The sequence below is a fragment of the Lepidochelys olivacea genome (genome assembly GCF_965140295.1).
Source record: "Lepidochelys olivacea isolate rLepOli2 genome assembly, chromosome: 12".
NCBI classification, from domain to species: Eukaryota; Metazoa; Chordata; order Testudines; family Cheloniidae; genus Lepidochelys; species Lepidochelys olivacea.
Window position 1 is genome coordinate 22,008,641 of NC_140422.1, and position 20,308 is coordinate 22,028,948.

A 20,308-nucleotide genomic window follows, 5' to 3' on the forward strand; every position below is an offset into this window, starting at 1 on the left:
CTCAGATTAACTGTGGACCAGATTCCCCTGTCTGGTCAGGTGACATTTAGTGGTGTCCATTTTCCTCCCTCACAATCCTGATGCCATCTAGCTGCCAGCCTGATACCTAGCATAAACTAGAGAAGTCTCAAGGCTGTTCTTCCCCTCAGTGCCTATGGCCCCCAGGAACTGATCCCTGAGGATCACTAGGTCATAGCAACACCTCAGGCCATGTCTACACTTACCGGTAGATTGGCGCTACTGCAATCGATGCAGCAGATGTCGATTTAGTGAGTGACAACGTATCGCTGCCGCTTGCGTGGGTGCATGGGAGAGCTAGGGAGGCTCCTTGCACCCTAACTTACCTCTAGAACACCGGTGCATACAAGGTCCCTAGGACTGTAATTGTGTCAGCAGAATAATTCCCTGCCCCCAGGCAGCTCTTTTCTGGAAGAAGGGGTTTGGGCACCGACCTAGGACTTTCATATGTCTGCTATTTAAAATACACATTAACAAACCAATTCCTTTATACAACAGGGCAAGAATTGTATTAATAAATAAATAAAATAAATAAAAGCTTTATTGAATTATTACAATAAATGGCTGAGCACTTATAATGATGACCTGCAATGTCTAAAGAGAATTTAAGAATATTTTTCTCTCCATTGGCCAATGAGATATTTGGAAACCAGGGACAGAAGGGGTGAAATGGCAACTGGCTAGTTTGTCAGGCATGACAGTCAAATGTTACCAGAACTCAGTCATGGAGAAATATGGACTTCTCAGTAAAGGTTGCTTAAAACAAAAGCCCATTTATCTGAACGCTGAAGACATTTAATCAATTTACATGAGAGATTTCAAAATTAGTCAGACTGTAATGAACTATGAAATACTGATTAATGAATTTTTGCAATGTTTGATTAGAAACTGAACATGTATGCTAGCACACTTTTGACATTAGAGCACTTATAGGCAATACTTTGTTCCTTGAAATTACCATAATGTAAATAGTCTCTGAATTATGGCACTTGGTTGTGTTTGTTGTTAACAGTGCTTTTTTAAAAAAGAGAAAAGGATGCTGTGAAAATCTTTTAATGTAGAAATTGAAACCTTCTTAAAATGGATATACAGGATAAAAGTGTATTTTATTAATTATATATTCTATTCTACATAGGTTCTTTTACAGTCCTTATCATGTTAGTATATGATTGCCATCAGAAGCACATTAAACTATGCGACTAACATCTGTCGCTTATGGCTCATTTTCTCATCCTCTCTCAGAGAGGATTATGCATGCTGCCAAAATTGTGTATAGCACCCATACACCTGGTACAAAATTTACTAACATACAAAAAGGCAGGTCCCTGACCCAAAAAGCTTACAGTCTCAAGGAATAAATAATATGTAGACCAAATGTCCCAATGGCACATTTTGTAAACAATGGGAATTTTGTCATCGATTTCATTGTGAGCCAAGGACACTCAAAAAGAAAGAAGGGTTGGGAAAATGGATGCAGCACAAGACCAATTGCTATTAATAGTAGGGCCCATTTTCAAATGGATGTGCCTAGCTAGTATACACTCAACACACAGGTAAACCGGGATGTAGGAGCGGTTGGAGCAGGAGGAAGGCCTAGTGATCGCAGCAGGAGTCAGAAGTCAAGAGCTGGAGCCAGGAACCAAAGCCAGGGCTCAGAGCCAAAGTCAGGAAGCCAGTAGGGAAGTAGGGCTGCAGCAGACTGGGGAAGGGAAGGAGCAAGGCAGGAGCAGGGCTGGGAACAAGGCACAGGAGCCATAACAGCTGTGGGCATAAGCATTGAGCAGCCACAGATCAGATGTTGCGGGTGGACATCAGAGCAGATTTGCTGACTTCCTCAGCTAATCTGGCAGAGTGGCCAGTCAGATGGCCCCCCTGTGGCTCAGCTGTGCTCACAGGCTGCCTGGAGCCTGGGCAGGCGCAGCTGCAAGTCCTCATTCCTGTCAGTATGTGTGCATCAGGTGTTGTTCATGAGCAAGTCAGCTGTATTGCAAGACAGCCACCTCCCTTTATATGCACCCTATTGAAAAAATGCCCATACGTATATTTCGCTTTAGTATTGTGGTTATCTTTTCTAAGGTGCCAGTCACTGCAATATTTAGGTGCCATTAAGTACATTTACAACAGAAATGTTTCCTTTTCAGAAGCAAATCAGATTCTCCTCCCCTTAGCTTAAAATTATTTGGTTTTGACCAACTGATTTGAGAGGTTGGCTGCAGAACCCGCATTGCTAAACCCACTTTGCAATATGTTCACTAGAAGATATGCCAAAACACTTGATTCTCACAATGGGTCCTGAACATGGACTCAGCCTGATTTTGGGTGTGTACAGCTGAAGGGACATTAAACATTATTTCTTCAAATGTCATTACTATATAATACTATATGATTTTGAGGTATACCCACAGATGTATATATTTCTTTGACCTGAATCCAAGTATCAGCAATCAGACGATGTTTAGATTCTGAACCTGCTCTAGTTTCATTTTTCTATAATTTCACAGGATACTCATTATTTTGATTGATTAGTAAGGCACCCTTATTAGGATCCTAAAATAACAATTACCCTGAAAATGTAAAAATGTGTTTGTTTTTGTGAAAACTAAATAATAACAATAATACTCTAATAAAAATGAACATAGGAAAGAAAGTTATTGTACCTAGAAACAGACCTAATACTTACAGGGTCAACAAAAAAGTGCAACTCTGTCAATGAAAAGATTATTCTAAAATAATCAATAAAAGAATCTCATTTTTAATTGCTTATTAGTTCTCTCTACTTTTTACTACATACGAAGAAATCCTCTCATCTGCAATGAAACATGGAAAATCATTCAGTTTTGGATTGGTGGTTGCCAGTAGCAACAAATACTGGAATATTGCCATCTGGCTTCTTGTTTTAAATGAGATTTGAATAATCAATTTAATAATGGATAGAGTACATGCTTACAGAAATAATCACTTGTCATATCTTTAAAAAACTTAAGTGTAAAACAAAGATACACTGTATAAATATAATGTAAAGCAAACAACCCATCTATACAGACAACAATTTTTATTTTCATTACTAACTTTACATAAACTGGAGTATATCTGTTCTCTTCGCTTGCTTAGCTGCTCACATTCAATGTTTAATAATCAGGATGAAATCTACAGAGCAGTGGTTTGCTACAGGAATTCAAATCCACTAGTCATTTAGTGGAGAATGAGATTTAGCAAAAAAAATGTTGAGTTTTGAATGTTTAGTTCTGTACATCATAGGAAATACAGTAGAAAAGGCCTGCTTAAAAACAAACAAACAAACATAGCACAGAATAAAATATCTACATTACTACCACTACTTTAATTGCGCAGCATGAAATTATTGTTCAGAAAGTAAGCACTTCAAAATTCCAAATAGTTTGTTCATTTATAAGATATATGGAGTACACAAAGTATTCCCACACTCTGCTGAGGCCAGCAATAGGATGTAAATGATGATAGGATACTGTGCTAGAAATGTCTGAGTTGTGCAAAGATGCTTACAAAAGATAAAACTCATGGATTAACCTTGTAACTGCACATATTAAATTGGTGAATTAGTAGGAATATGCAATGAACTTAAGCGGTCATCCACGGCTACTTTAAAAAAAATGTATACAAAAATCTTGGAACAAACAAATCACAAAGTAATTCCTAGGTGATGTTCTTCAGCCTCTATACTTTGATGTTATCGATTTAAGTTGGGATTTTCAAAAGCACTCAGTGTTGGCCTAACTACACCCATTGAAGTCAAGCTCCATTGAATGCTTTTGAAAAATCCCACCTTTAAACTACAAGTAAGAAAATCAGTCTTCAGATTTGTCTGTGAAATAAAACAGCAGCACAGTGGTATTTTGGACAGTACTTTGGTCAGTGGCTCATTGAACTAAATGCTGCCCCCCAACTACACATGTAAGCTCTGCTCAGGCAGTGTCTGTTTGCTCTGGTCCATGAGTGGGGCTCTTATGAGCCACAGTAGAACAAATAATAATAACGAGTAACTCCAGGGAAGTGGAAGAGGTTGCACCAGTGTACCCTAGTTCATATGGCTGTTATCAGCAAAGAGGAAAGACTTTCAAATCTGAGGGAAGTTTTAAAGTTGTTACATGCCCACAACCAGCTTTGAAAGGAGAAAGTCATTGATGCACAGAATATGAAACAGAACTGTAAAAGTGAAAAGGTTGGTTACTGCTGTGAAAGTCTTAATTGTCATATTAGGATTGTATATAGAGGTATTTGCTTCTAGATGTTTAGTCCAATATTCACAGCCAAATATTGACTCTAGAAGTTGAGTATGGAGAACAGTTTTAAATCCTTCCCTTCTAATATGTATACATTTGAAATTATTTTCATTTTCTTCTCCTCCTCCCATTCGAACTTCCCTTTACGGCATTCTCCTTAAAGTAAGGCCACACAAGCAAACCTATGACATTTTACTACATAAAATTATCAAAAGACTTCATATTGTTTTGAGCATTTTCACTTTAGAAAAGTGTGAATATGAGAGTTTTGGGGTCATACACATAAACAAACAAGTATTGAGACTAATATTTCTTTTTTTGGTGTCTGAGAGCGAGCTGTGGGCCATGCCATAAACTGAAAAAAGACAAGACATGTTTTGGAACCACCACTTCCGAGTTATAGAAGGACATTGGGGCCATACTGGACATTGAAGGAAAGCTGAATCTTGATGCCCAAAGAATATCTATTTAATAGTCCCTACTGCCTCTCTGTATAAAAGATGAATTAAGAGAACTCACATCTTTCACCATTAAGGCAACAGTCAGCACTGCTTGGAATAAGCAGATTCTTTGTAACTATGTCTCTAGCAGAGTGAAGAAAATGATGACAGGGAGATAGTTTTGTTAAAATAACGTTTGGACCTGCAGGGTCTTACTACTGCATTCCTGTATCTATATGGGTCAGATACTGTGGTCCTTCCAAAACAGGTTTTTACAACATATGTACCATTTGGTATTAACATTTCTTGTTTGCTTGATTATTTATTTTCCATGAATGTAACTCAGACATTACCTGCAATGGCATTCAGCAACAACTGGATTACATAGCACATTTGCTCAGACTAGTAGACAGGCTAACAAACCATTGGTAATGGGTTGATAAAATGCAGCCTTTCTACCCTGCTCTCCAAACCTCCAGGTGCCAACATATGAAATATTTGTTGACCCACTTCGGTTCAACTCCAGGTATGAACAGTATGTTTCTGTTAAATTTTCAGAGTATGATGTGGCTTACAAGTAAATGGACTTCAGCCTGCCAGACAGGTGCCAGCAACATCATTATTCCATCTTCATATGATTTATTCTTATTGGTAATCTGCCAGATGGCACAGAGGGAGCACTCAACACTGCCAATTAAGTGACCTGAATTAGGGCACAGATTTAGGATCCCAGGCTTGAACAAACACACAGGCAGGTGTCCAGTGATTGGTAGGGGTCATTTATAATTTCTATAACATGTGAAGTTACCATGATTTTTTTTAACCAAGATGTGGGTTCATTTGGATAATGAATGCTGTCTTTCTTATATGAAAATTATCTATGTATTTTGATCCATGAAGTAGAGATAAAGATGTAAAAAAAGAAAAAACAATAAGAGTACCAGGTGGTTAAAAATTAACATAAGTGAAGCTTCTCTATGCATGAAGCAGCCTTCAGATTTTTAGAAGGGTCAGATAGTTCTGTGAGCTGCAACTTCAAAAGGAATGAATCAAGGTTGGGAGCTGTTAAGGGAGGATAGTTAGTCCTATAAACCCCAAAGCTTTAACTTCACTACTTATTGCTGTATGCAGAAGTTTCTTATACCTACCTACCTATCTATCTTTGGTATTTTTAAAGCACTAATCACCATGGAAATGTTTATATATGGAGCAAAATAAACAAAAGTGTCATCAGCTCCTTTCTCAGGTCCTGCTTTTCTCACAAGTAATACCTGCAGATGACTTCTCCCTGCAATATAGTTTTCTTTAGAATATATTCTTTCCATAAGAAATGAGTAGATTTTTAAATATTTGAATCTAGAAAAGGATAGATTGGTAGCGGTCCAGAAAAAGTTTTCATGCAATGGGAGTAAGAGAAGAGCTTATTATGGTCCTTTAGTGACCAAAAGGGGAGGGGCAACCAGAGAAAGAAATGAAAAAAGCTTCTCAGTTCCTGGATCCATCTGAAGAGCATGAGGTAGTGAAAGGCGAACGGAATCATCAGACTCCCTAGATTCATTTATGTAAGTCTGCCTTATGCAAATTATGAGCTTCACAGAGAAAACAGTTGCTGAATATCAAAACTTGTTTATGCTAAACTAGTATTTTATAAAACCTTACATATTGAATGGTGATGGAGAGCAGCAGCCTCTCAATCTTCAGAGAGAGAGAGAGAGATGGGAAGTCAGGGTAGTTCAGTGGACAGAGCACTGAACAGGCATCAGGAGACCAGGAAGACACTTCATTCTTCTGTGAATCAATTTGCTCAGCTCTAAAATGGGATTAATTATCCTTACTGCAGCTGGCCAGTAAAATTCTGATGAAACATTTTTTGTCAGAATTTGACAATTCATTGAAACCAAAATGTTCCTCACAGACATGTCAATTTCGATCATGTTCCTCCAGAAACTAGGCAGGGATCCGAGGGAAACCTGAAAAATTCCTGGTTTCCTGCCAGCTCAATCACCCAGCTTCTTGGCAGCCCAGGTTTCCAGGCACCCAATTTCTTGGTGGCCCACCTGGACAACAGACAGGGAGTCAGGAACTTGACAGCCATGAGAGCAACCTGACCTTGCAGGGCTCCCAGGGTCTATAGCACTGGGGCAGCCCTCCTCAGAGTTGGGGATCTGTGGTAATAATTGGACCTACAAAGTTACCCTAATTGTAAGCGTCAAAAGTGAGTGAAAGTTCATAAAACGTCACAATAGCGTATACAAACAAATGTTGATGGGAAAAGGTGCAAAAGGGAGACAGGTGACTAAATTAATCCAAACAAAAAGGCCTACTGATATAGCTCAAGGATTGTGTTTGCTGTGGCACTAAGCAGGCTGAAGTCTCTGTATATCAAACCCTGAACCTTGTTTAAAATTGTTTAACGTTGGACAGTTTCAGGGTCATGTTAATACCTTTGATTCTTTGGGCCCCTTTATTATTAAATTATTGCATTTAAATTAATACTACAGACCCCAGGGCTTTCTTGTTCTGTGGCTCTAGGGCAACCCACCAACCAGACTGACCTGGAGCTAAGGCTCTATTACCTTTCATGGAGCATGTGGACATTTTTATTTTTCATGGCTAATCAGAATAAAACCAAATTTTATAATATCAAAATGCTCCATGAAACAGAATTACCTTTCTCAGAACTGCTCTATTACTTACACTCTGTGTGTAGCACTTTGAGATCTACAGATGAAAAGTGCTATGAGAGCTAAGCATGAGGAGTATTACGGGGCAGTGAAGATATATGTTCTGAACCACGGAAGTCCTGGATTCCCAATCACTCACTCATACAATGCACAAGTGACTTCTTCTACAAAGTCCTGGCTGAGCTCTCTAGGCATATGCATTAGGTTAATTTGAAAGTTTAGGAGTATCATCTGATCTGTGGCCATGGAGACATACTTGGAGATTTTCTGGGTGGAAGTGCAGACGTTCGCAGTGCTCCTTCCAAGCATACAGGCTGATTGGAGGGATGTGGGCTCCCACATACTGAATCCTCCCAGGTCCATGGGGAGGATGCCTGTGGGACTGGATAATTCACTGAGACATTTGGGAAATTAAACTACCTGTTATGCCTAATCTATTTATAGTCAGTGCTCCTGGAATAACACCTGACATTTGGATAGGGATAGGTAGTCAGTGGACACTCTGGCAGTTAGAATCCCCACAGCTTCAGTGTGTACATAAACTGAAGCCAGGGGAAGTTGTCACTGTTCATGACAAAGTTTGTTGGGAGGGTATGGGACAAGGAACTACCCTGACAGGACACCTGCTTTTCCAAGCTAATGAGAGCTGTGTGTATGTTAAGGCCACCACTTTGCAAGACATATATTTTAATCTCACCACTGCTGCGGGCAATTATATTATTTATTGGCCTGCGGACAGAATTCTACATTCAGCCCTTAGGTTTCAGATACCCTTTAATTGGACTGCCTTAGTACCTGACCGGTTCCAACATTTGCTTTCACTCCTACCAGAGGTCCAGAAAATCTCTGAATTACAAGGGCAAATTAATATGCTCCAAAATATATTGAAAAAGTACATTGAAAAGTATGCCTTTCATACAGCCTATAGAGTGTCTATTTTATGTACGAATTATGATGTATTGAGTTTTGTGATTAAAGCTATATAACAACCCTATCATATTATTACAATGGGAATGTTAATGCTTTTATTGTTGTTGTTCAGTTTAGGATTATGTTATTGTTGTTGTAAAGGATGTAATAATAACAACACCTTCTATGTTCATACTAACCATGCATTGTCGTCGCATCCGACCAAAACCCATGAGGCTGAACCATTTGATCTAGAATCAGCAATACAAGGTTTGATGAAAATGGAGGTTTAAGACTGATAGTTGTGCTGGAAGCACAGAAGAGGGGAGTGTGGAAGTGGAAAAAGGGATAAAGGGAATTTGAACACAGACATCTTAGTTTTCTTAGGAATAGAGCAAGAGTCAGGCTAATTCTAATAACGCGAGACTTTAAGGTAGGGCCTGGGTGAGTGGGAAAACTGTAAGAGATGCTGTTTTGACCTTGTGTTAGATAAGAATGGAACGCAGACTGTAGCAGGAACTGCTGAGAAAAGTAAGATATCAGGAAGGAATATGTATAAACAAGACGCGGCTGTTGATCATTATTGTATGCAACAAAAGGTATAAATGCTTGCCCTAATTGTTTATCTGGCGGAGACCTGCCTAGGAAGGGGGAATCCCTTTCTGTGTGCACTCTCCCCCATGCAATTGCTTGAGAATAAACTGTCTCTGACTTGTTGCAAACAACCTAAGAGTGAAGACTGCGTTTTTCTTCCACAATTTGGCACCCTCTCCTGGGAAAATGTAATGTGAATGTGAAAGAAGACACAGGTTTCTACTGACATGGCATTAGAAAACCTAACTTTTAGGATGTTTCTAGAGGACTAAACACTGACCATATTGCTTCAAACCACACACCAGCATCTGAATAATCATTTGCTCCAACCCAAAAACATGTTCTTGCAAAATACTCCCTGTGTTCTCATGTTCCTTCTCTCAGACTACCAGACCAGGGTCACTTCACTAAACAGCCTCTCATCCAAGACATCCGGGATCTAAAGGAGTCTAAGATAGGATGTTGGCATCTCCAATTAGCAGCAGCAAGGACAGTAAAGATAGGAGGGCACTCATACAGCATATAGAGTATTTTTTTCAATATCCAAGTATATTGAGGGAATGGTTTATTCAAGCAAAGTCATCTTTACATTAGTAGCATAATATTTCCATAAAGAAAGGGGAGAACTTGTGGTGACTTAGGAACTGTGGTCATTATTAAAATTTGCTGTTCTCCAAAGCTATTTGCCCAGCACGGACTCACAGTTCATATTCAGACAGGTGCCATGAGAGGACTTTGTGTAGCCAACACTGAGTGACTCACATTTTTAAAGATGAACCTGGAGAACATCCCAAACTATGCATCTGCTCATCTAACACAAAATTCAGAGGCTAAGCTTTCCCAGGGAGGAGGTAAGGATGCTTATGCACTTGGCAACAGCAGACCCACACCACACTCATTCACACTGTGAAAGACCAGTGGGAGATCTGACCCATCTGATTCTCCCATGTAATTCTGCCACGCTATGTAATTTGTGGCTTGTTCTCACAGGAACACAGATATGCACACCTCTGACCCATGCATAGAACGCATTGCACGTGTCTTCAAAGGAAGGGGGGCTTAGGTACATATGGTAGGTATCCACGGGGAGTGAGTCTGAGTAAAAAACATGAGTGTGTGGGGGGTGAATAAGAAAATGACGCATGACTGAAGGCTGCAGGCAATTCAGAAGGAAGCTGGAGGGCCCTTCAGAATGTAGGAACCCTTAGAAAAACAAGGGGAGAGGGGTTGCCATCAATGTGCAGGAAAGTCTGAATTGGTGCATTTGTCACTAAGAAGCATGGGGAGGATGTTTTCACTGGATGTTTTTTGATTGCAGCCTTCTATAACAGTTTGGCTGGTTTCTTCTCTTGACATACCCTGCTAGCAGGTGTTTTAACCCCTCAGGGACCTCTTGCTAGATTCCTGCTGACTTATTGTAGCAAGTGGGGCTCACTAATTTCATCTTGCACTGTTTACTCTGAACTTTCCTCAGTTAAGAACCCAAGGCGAAGCCAAATTTAGAAAGCAAGTTTGGGCTGTTGAAATGTACATTATATTGTTATTAGCTTATTTGGAAATAAAGTTCACACTCCAGCCTGCATAGCTGGTTACAGCTGAGCCCCTCTAGAGCCCAGGGTTCAAAGCCTGCCTTATATCAGAAATGTATTTTAGGTCTGTCAGGTACTGAAATCACATCACATCTACCAACACAGCTTTTCATGACAGGAAGTTTCTCCTCAAGAGTGACCCAGGACTGGAAAAGCATGGGTTTTGCATCTTAAAATGGAGGTTTATTTTACATAAAGAAAGCAGCACAATGCAGGCCCAAAGTATACCTCATTATATGCTAACTTTATTCGTCTATTTTCCTGTCCAGAATTTTTTAAATGGGAAAAACATAATAGATTTGAGATTCATTAGAAAATTGCTAATCCAGTGAAGTGCTCACCTTTCATCTCCTGAACCTTTCCTCCACACCTTTAATTTTCTTCTGAATGCGTCAAGACTAGTTGTGCTGAAGGCTGATGAAACTAAATCTAGTGCAACTGTACATAGTAATTTTGGGGGTACCAGAAGCCTGCAAGGCCCTGGACAAAGCACATATTTTTCAGAATTTACCCATCTCCAAAATGATGGATAATTTCCATGAGATTTTGGACATTATAGTCCACATTTTCAAAAGTCAAAGTCCTAGGCCACATGATTTGATAATCAGCCCCCATGTATTCTGTTAATAAATAGTGCAAGTTAAGAGAGGCTAGAATTTATACATATATACAGGTCTTCTAGCTTTTTTAGGAATATGCTGATAGAAGAGAGTGCAGCAAAATCACAGATCAATACACTAATACAAGACACAGTGAACTTCATGAGTGAGAAATATACCACAGGTAGAATTAGTACCTATTTGTATCCTAAATGCAATAAGCAGAATTCTTTTATAAGAAAAATATTATGACACAGTAATTTGGCCATGAGAGGGTAATTGACTTAAAATGCGCTGATAAAGATCGATTGCAAAGGTTTGGAGTTATGACACCAACAAAGTTACAATGACATTAGCACAAAGAGAGAGACACAAATCCATTATAAAGATACAATCAAATATTCAAAAAAGCCTGGCATACTCATTACTTATTCATGCTAATACAAGTATATTAAGAAATCTAAACAGTGTTAGCGCTCAATCACTCACAAACCAAATGAGGTTTTGCATTTATCAGCCACCAGTCATCAAGACCTAACATTAGCTGTACAAAGGTGGTAATAGGACATAACTGGAGATATTTATATCAGCCTACACAGAGTGAGAGATACAGTAGGATTTATTAAACTGAGTAATGCTTTACATTCAGCACAGCAATAAAAGAAATAACTGTGCAGAAGTCATTTCCACAGACAATAAGATTTACCTCCGTAATCGCTTAAAGATGTTGTATCTATTTTCAAAGGGTGTCTGGCAATTTTCCTCCCCTTAATAAACAATTTGCTTTTTAATTTTGCAACTTAAAAATTGGGTAAAAAAAAAAAAGGTCTGGAATTCAGATTAGTTGGCAGAATGTCTGTCTTACTGGGATTTTAGCACTTTCTTTGTTAGACTAGCTAAAGAACAACCAAGGTTAATTTAGATTCAAATGGATTTTTATAAGTTTAATAAAACTTCCTCAGCATCGCATTTGAATCTCAAATGGTTTCATCATCCAAAAAGTCAAATCCAAGACTCTGAGATTCAGTTATCCAACAGGTTTATTTCTGAGATCAAGTGAAGTATCAGTTAAATATCTGGTGTGATTTTAGCTTTCCCTTATGGGGATGAACTCAAAACTCTCGTAAGTTTTTTCCTTCTCTAACTACTATAAGTCTGTGTACCAATTCTTCTACAGTATGTTTTTGTAGTACTATTTAGCTTGACATTATCTTTGGCTTTGTTTTGAATGTTCTCAGTCATGACAAATGGGAATGGCCTGGAAATATTATAGGAAAATTGCTGTCAATTTGAGAAGAAGATGAACCCTAGGACATCCAAAGTTTGATTCTATTCTAGATAGGTTCCTTATCGCTGTCATCATAGAATTTAAGAACCTTCAATAGCACATTAAGTGATGTGACTAATGTCTGTGCTGTTTGTTCAGTTTGTTTCACGCTTCAGTGTATGCATCTCTATTCAACACTTTTAAAACAAACTTATCTGAACTTTTCACGGTCTCTCTCCTGCCTCCTTTCTACTTTAGAAAGGGACTGCAACAGCAAATCACTGTTCCTATCCTGCTTTCCTGCAAATTTACTAGCAAGAACTGGGGCCTTGTAAATAGAACATTGTACTGGTACGGTATGATTGATCTTTACTTACACATGTGTGCACTTTTAAACTTTCCTGCTTATTAGAAATAAGCAAACCCTTCCCCCCAAAAAAATCTAAAAATGAATAAATATTAAAAGTAGTGTGAATTATTTGTTGCATAAAATACCTTTTAGTGCAAGGACACATACATCTGCAAAGAATGTTTACAGTTGCTTTACAACACCACTCGAGTGAGGTATCCTTGCAGTTTGATCCTGATGACATGCCATTTATAAACTGTGACTGATAAATCCAATGCCTCTGAAATCAGATAAAACTTTGATAAATGACTTCTTAGTGAGCAGGTTGCAGTAGCTACTCCTGTCCACAGTTAGCCACCCTGCTGCAATCAGCACCATTTTGTTTAATCAACAATTCAGACAACAAAGCATTTGAAAGCTGTCACACCTTTAAGAGATGTGAAGATACTCTTTTCCTGAAAGATACATTAAGACAGAAAACTACAAAAACTAAACTCTCTGTCTTTCTGCAACAGGTTTTATAGCGTTAGTACAAACAAGAAAAAGTCAAAAATTTGTAAAATAAACTTTTATTCCATGGATTTCTTCCACACTTGTGTGCTTATGAGAAAGATGTGAAAATAACCCTAGTACTCCAATATACTGCACTTTCTGCAGCAAACCTGCATGGCAATGTAGTACCTTCCACCAGCATGGATCTGTTCAATGATCATTGATGCCTTATATTTAAAAAAAAAAAGAGAGAGAGAGAGAAAATAGTATGCTGAGAATGACATAAACCCCAAAATGATGCAAAGTCCATATTTCATGAAGCCACCATGTAAAACCCATTTAATCCTCAGTTGCAGTCTCTCTCTTTTTTGCATCGAGAAGTCAGTCAGGAAGCCAAATGATCAAGATAAAAGGACATGGGTTGATATAAATGAACAACCCACAAGAAAAAGAAAAGAGTGTAATCATTAATGTAGATTCTCAGTGTGGCAATCCCTATTTTGGGTGCACACCTCTAAAGACAGCATGAACATATTGTTGTCCCGTTAGAAAAACCATCTGATGGAATTTGTGTGGGGAAAGCTAATTTACCTGTTAGTATAAAAGCTGAGACAAACCCAGGGATTAATCAATCTATCTAGCTAATAGTGACCAAGTTCTATAGCTGTAAGCACTTGTTCACAGATGGGGAGGACCACTTACTTTTCTGAGTATCACATTAAAATACAATGAACGATGCTGACAATTAAAATGCTGAAATGCAACATTAATTATAGGCAAAAATAATCATTAATAAATTATAAGATAGTCGTGACACAAAATAATAAACATCATTGATATTTAGCCACAAATATTCCCTCCTTACCTCATGCTGTTGTGCTCTCTCATAAGAAATAAATGAAGTAAACACATAAAGGCACCGTAAACTTATAAGTCAAGAGTAGTGCATAAGCCTACATGAAGGGATACATTTTCCAAAATGGAAGCCTAAGGACTATTACAAAAATACACCAACAGTTTTATCTAGAATTATTGTAATTGTGCATGCAAATTGGGCAGGTACGATGAAAAATGCTGGTTTAGCACCATTTGCATATGCTACATCCACGCAACTGTCAGTGCATTTTTGTATAAGCAATTTTGCCCACCAACAAGGCCTCTTGTTTTTGAAAATTTGGTTCTCAATAATATCAAGATTGTAACAACCGCCAGGAAAGGCCAGGACCGCTATTCTAACATCCATTTTAAAAAAGAGCGAATGTGCAAGAGCTGAAATGAGAGAATCACTGAGCCAGACCCTTGGATCTGGAGGAACTGTGCTCTGTGCAGGACCTGAATTGAGCAGAAGAGTGGCTTAAAGTCATGTGTCCAAACAATAAAAACCCTCACATGCACACACAGTTCTGGAGGCAGCCTGGGACCAGTTCAGCCTCAGTATAATTCCCATGTTATGGCATCACACTCGGCCATGTGTTTGCCCTGCTCCAGTACGCAGCATATACTAGATGAGAAGGGGACCAGGAGCAGGTGGAAAAGAGCCAGCCTTGCTGACGTTATGCCAGCCAGGAATTCTTCTATACTATGGCCTTAATACACCTTTTCAACTGCTTTGTGCTGCTAAAGCAGTGGGCAAGTGGACAGAGATCTGGCCATACTTGATCTAACATATAAATATTTCCTTGATAGTTCACAACAATTTCCTTGGCATTATAATGGACTGTTATGCAATGACACCTTTACAGAGGTCTTTTCTTTCCTAATTTTTAGTTTGTGGATCATTGACTTTTTAACTGTGGATTATTTACTCAATCGTCAATAACAAACTCCTCTAGATTCATTAGAGGCTAGTGTGTAAACAGCTAATTGCACTAATTACAGACTTTTACAACCATTTTGTTGGCAGCTCATCATACCATAGATAAGAACAGCTGTATTGAGAAAATGTAGGTGTGAAGTATGCTCAGTACCTGTCCCCAATAAGAGTTGAGAAGAGAACATGGAATCCAAAATAACAGAACAAACAATACCTTAATGCAGAGTTTCTCAAACTGGGGTCTGTGGACCGGTGGTGGTCCACGAGGGTATTCCAGAGGGTCTGTGAGTAATGTCCGGGGCTGCCGGCCCTGCTTTTCAACTCCTTCTCCTCCCTCCTGCGCATTGTGGAACAGCCATTCAACAGCATGTGGGAAGCGCCGGGAGGAAGGGGGAGGAGTGGGGATGGGGCATGCTCAGGGGAAGGGGTGGAAAGAGACAGGGAAGAGGAGGGGCAGGGGTGGCGCGGGGGCAGAAGGGACAGTGGCGGAGCGGGGGCAGAAGGGACAGGGGCATAGCCATGGGTGGGCTGTGGCCAACCCACTTAGAACCCAGGCCCACTCCCCAGCCCTGGCTCTGCTCTGGCCCTAGCACTTGCTCCTCTTCACCTGCCCGGCACTCCAGCCAAGGAGCAGGGTCAGGGCACACATTCTTGCTCCAATCCACCCACCTGGCATTCCTGCCAGGGCCGGGTGGGTGGAGCAGATCAAGCCTCCACACATGGCTGGAGTGCAAGGCAGGCAGGCGGAGTGGGGTAAGCCCCCACGCCCTGACCCCGCTCCCAGTGGGGTGGGCAGAGTGGAGCAAGCCCCATGCTCCCATTGCCCCCCGCAAGGCCAGCTGCAGGGAGTGGGGGGAGGCGGGCCCCCTATTCCTCCTGCCCTCCAAGCCCCCCCCCAAAATTGCCCACCTACCTAAAGTTGGGGCCCACCCAACTATCCCATGCTGGCTATACCACTAGCTATCGGTTTAATTCAATGTGAGCTTCTGCTTGAGTATAGTTCACATTCATATCCTGCAGCAGACCAGGGAAGTTGATAGGCTGCCTGTCAAAAGGACAGAAACAAGAATCCAGAGTTTCAAAAGCTAGACAAAAAAAGCATGAAGGATTGGACAGGAACTAGCCATTTCCTCATACTTCCCTTGTTCTTACACTGGTGCTATTGGTGAGCTAGGTGGTGCAAAGCCAATAGCTAAGTACCGTATGCAGTCAGTTTTTAATATGGGGAAACTGGAAGGTGAACAGTGTTTGGCTGCAAAAGATCTGCCCATACAGCTTCTTCTTTACGTGCATCAATGCACATGTGATTGCCCTGATCATTTGCACCCTGACACTGGAAAACCATTTGCACTCAAGCAGCTAGCATTGCTGGAGATGCTTCATACTTCGAGGTTCCCTGCCACAGTCACAGGTACTGGGGCCAGTGATGTAGTCCCACTCGATCATCCCATCTCTAGAGCTGCCAACTCCAGTGCAGAGTCGATTCAGCTAATGCTACATAGTCCAGGGCTGATCTGCACTGAGTGGTAAGTGCTTGGCCGGTAAGAGACAGAGCACACAGACTACCGGGTCATTCTCTACTCATTTGCAGTAAGTGAACCATTATTCAGGGTTTAATGGTGACAAGAAAACTTTGTTGTGACTTCAGTCAACTCAGCACCATTGTTACACCATAGAGCAGATGTCTTGGATCTTTGCATTGCCGTGTGCTCAACTCTACCAGCAACTCCCTGGCGTATTTCAAGAGGAGGAATACCTGTGAGGATGTACAGGCTGTTGATATGGGTAGGCTTATGGCATCCTGTAATACAGCAGCAGGCAATGTTAAGTATAGGGTCTAGCTTCTTTGTGTACAGCACATAACAGGGCTTACCCATCAATATACTGCAAGATGAAGCCACAGTAAAACTGGCTTATGCTGCTACTAAGCTTAAAACACTGTCTATGCTTAAATTAAAGTCATCTCATTGCTGGCAGCAGTTTATTTGGGTTCAGATACCATTGAGATGAGTGCAATATAAAAGAGAGCCTGGGGTTCAAATAGGCACAACAGCTGTCCAACAGCATATCAAACATTACTGAAGCACAACCCAAGAGGTTATAAATGTCCAAGATTACTTCAGCTGTATAGACGGACCCTGTCAAATAATGAGGCTTCCATTCAGCTCTATAAGATGTCTTTTAAAGCTTCCTTGCAGCTGGAGAAATTGGGGGCAATTCGAGTTAGAGAGTTGTTGATGAGAGTGGACCAGAAAGTCTGGGAGAGGAAGGTCTTGGCACTTATTAATATTGTTAATGAAATTCCCTTACTGTTTGATGAAAGGTAAAAAGTGGAACATAGGCCATTAGAAGCCATAAGAAAAGATGCCAAAAGATAGGAGATGATGTAGTATAGTTTTCACCAGCCTTAGGGGATTGGCTTGCCACAAAGCAGTACAGAAAAAAGTTTGTAATAAAGAATATTAATATCCGCTTTCTGGCATAAAATTCTGCCGTTTTTATGATATTCTCAGCAACTCCATTGTCTATAGCAATTGCAAAACACTTTAGCAGCTATGGACAAATGCATGCAGTTACAGTGAAAGAGAATATGTGAAGGGATGGGTTATATGGGAATATGACATTTATCATTCAATTGGGAAAAGATCTGATAATTCTCAAATAACATAGCCAAGAGCAAGTTAGAGAATCTTTTTTTCCGCACAAGAGGGATAAAGGCCAGATCTCTCCATAGCCTATCATGTATTCTGTTTCATGCAAAGGTTTCAGCAGAAATGTGAAAAGTGACTAACCTCCTGCCCTCTTGAAATCTTCATACTAGGTATTTGCTGCTAGTAGATTGGTGAAACACAAAAACCCACAATTGGGTATTCCAGTGTTCTTTCTATTGAGCACAATACAACCTCACTAACCCACTCCTTGCTAATGCATACACTTCATGATATTACACAAAACATGGTGTTTTCCCCCACTTCTCAGCAATCATTTATATTACAGTGTTATAGTGATGTCTCATATTAGAGTTCATTATTTTTACAAAATATATTACATTAAATGTACAAGTACATCATGAAGAAATAAAATTTAAACTAAACTACAGTTGTCAAAATAAATGAACGTGCATTTTGTGATGCATGAGCCTTGTGATTTGTGGTGGTGGTGTTTTGTAAATTGTGTTTCTTCACTTCATAAAATTCAATTATTCACAATAGGTCTCCTAGTGACTAGTGCAAATTAACACTGTTCTATTGTAGTATCCAGATAATTCATGTTGTCACACTCCCTGCGCTCTAGTGTAACACTTAACTCAATGGGTAACATAAAAGTCAGAGAACAGCTTTGATTTCTGCCTGGGAGATTATTACATTAGCCCTACTCACCAGGAAGTGTCACACTTTAAGGTTACATGATGGCCAAGAAAGCATGAGTCCCTCTTTCTCCGTATCAGGCTCTAGCATAAAGACCAGTCCAAGTGCCTTTGTATTTCCTCCACACACACACTTCTCCACTCTACAGGCACAGGGTTGAACTTAGCATTTTTTGCTGGGTCTGCTAAACATATTGCACCCACCAACAAAAAGACTAATTCCTCTTCCACCCTTCCGCCACCAAAAAATTATCCTCAATGGTCATACCCCATTCTGCATTTATACAAATGACCAAGACTCTCCGTTATTTTTAAAATCAATAAATAAGATTACGGTGTGTCTCTGAAAACCAAGACTGTTCCGATTTTCAGGAGCCACCCCATTCAGTATTATAGAAAACAGTGTTTTGACCTGATTTTTGTAAACCCTGGCAGATTGAACACCTGATGGGATTTAAGCGCACGCTTAAAATTAAGCACATCCCTAAGTGCTTTGCTGAACTAGGACCTGTCAAGGTTCCTTCCCCACTCTGAACTCTAGGGTACAGATGTGGGGACCTGCATGAAAGACTCCCTAAGCTTATTCTTACCAGCTTAGGTTAAAAACTTCCCCAAGATACAAACTTTGCCTTGTCCTTGAACAGTATGCTGCCACCACCAAACGTTTTAAACAAAGAACAGGGAAAGACACCACTTGGAGATGTCTTCCTCCAAAATACCTGCCCCCCCTCCCCGAGCCCTACACCCCTGGAGAAGGCTTGATAATAATTCTCACCAATTGGTACAGGTGAACACAGACCCAAATCCTTGGATTTTAAGAACAGTGAAAAATTAATTAGGTTTTTAAAAGAAGAATTTTATTTAAAGAAAAGGTAAAAGAATTACCTTTGTAAAATCAGAATGGTAAATACTTTACAGGGTAATCAGATTCAACACATAGAGAATCCCTCTAGGCAAAATCTTAAGTTACAAAAAGACACAAAAACAGGAATACACATTCCCTCCAGCGCAGCTTATTTTACAAGCCATTAAACAAAAGAAAATTTAATGCATTTTCTAGCTAGATTACTTACTAACTTTACAGGAGTGGTAAGGCTTGCATTCCTGATCTATTCCCGGCAAAAGCATCACACAGACCGACCAAACCATTTGTTCTCCCGGTCCAGATTTGAAAGAATCTTTTCCCCTCATTGGCCATTTTCGGTCAGATGCCAGCAGGGTTACCTTAGCTTCTTAACTCTTTACAGGTTAAAGGATTTTGCCTCTGGCCAGGAGGGATTTTATAGCACTGTATACAGAAAGGTGATTACCCTTCCCTTTATATTTATGACAGGACCTAAGCTAAACAACTGGTGAGATGGCTGCTCAAGGCTTATTGCTATTTGCCTGGTAGGCTCATTCTCCATCTCAGGTCTGAATGTGCTCACAAGGGTCACAATGAAGAGCAAGCCTTCCAAAAATTGAGAATCGTGTCATGAAGCTGGCAGGAAATTCAAGCGTGGGAGTCAATAGGGCTGTTTAAATAAAAGGTCACTTTCAGAAGATCACCACATTTTGATAGAGTAGAGGAAATGTGTTTTAGTTGTTTCTACATTTATATCAGAGCAATGTGCAGAAAAAATAAGCAGTATTGGCAAAAGTAGCCCCTCCTCCCCAAAAAAAGTATTTTTGATAGATCCATGAAAAACAACACACTTTTTTCACTTAATACTGAATTCTTGGTGCTAGAGAAAGATAGTTTTCACAGACTTCTAAAGAAATTGCATTGTCTCTGAACCATGAACATTTTTTCCAGGATTTTTCCATACAGTACTCTTCTAAGCAAGGATTATTGACTAGAAGAACAACACTGGACAAATTTCCAGTCTACCAGAAAGTCAAAAAGATTTCAGTAAGGCAAGGTGGGAGATTATTAGGCAATGGGCTAT

The 20,308-nt window shown here is 39.9% G+C and overlaps 1 long non-coding RNA gene across 3 annotated transcripts in view; it reads left to right on the top strand.

Moving 5' to 3' along the window:
• The window catches only part of LOC311529153, an 82,329-nt gene that overhangs the window by 41,987 nt on the left and 20,034 nt on the right, over positions 1-20,308 (top strand). For 2 of the 3 annotated variants that reach the window (XR_014713780.1, XR_014713782.1), the window contains one exon: positions 5,276-6,044. The exons of the other annotated variant lie outside the window; for it this stretch is intronic. This is a non-coding gene — a long non-coding RNA (uncharacterized lncRNA). Of the gene's footprint in view, positions 1-5,275; positions 6,045-20,308 lie in introns of those variants that run through there. 3 annotated transcript variants of the gene reach the window in all.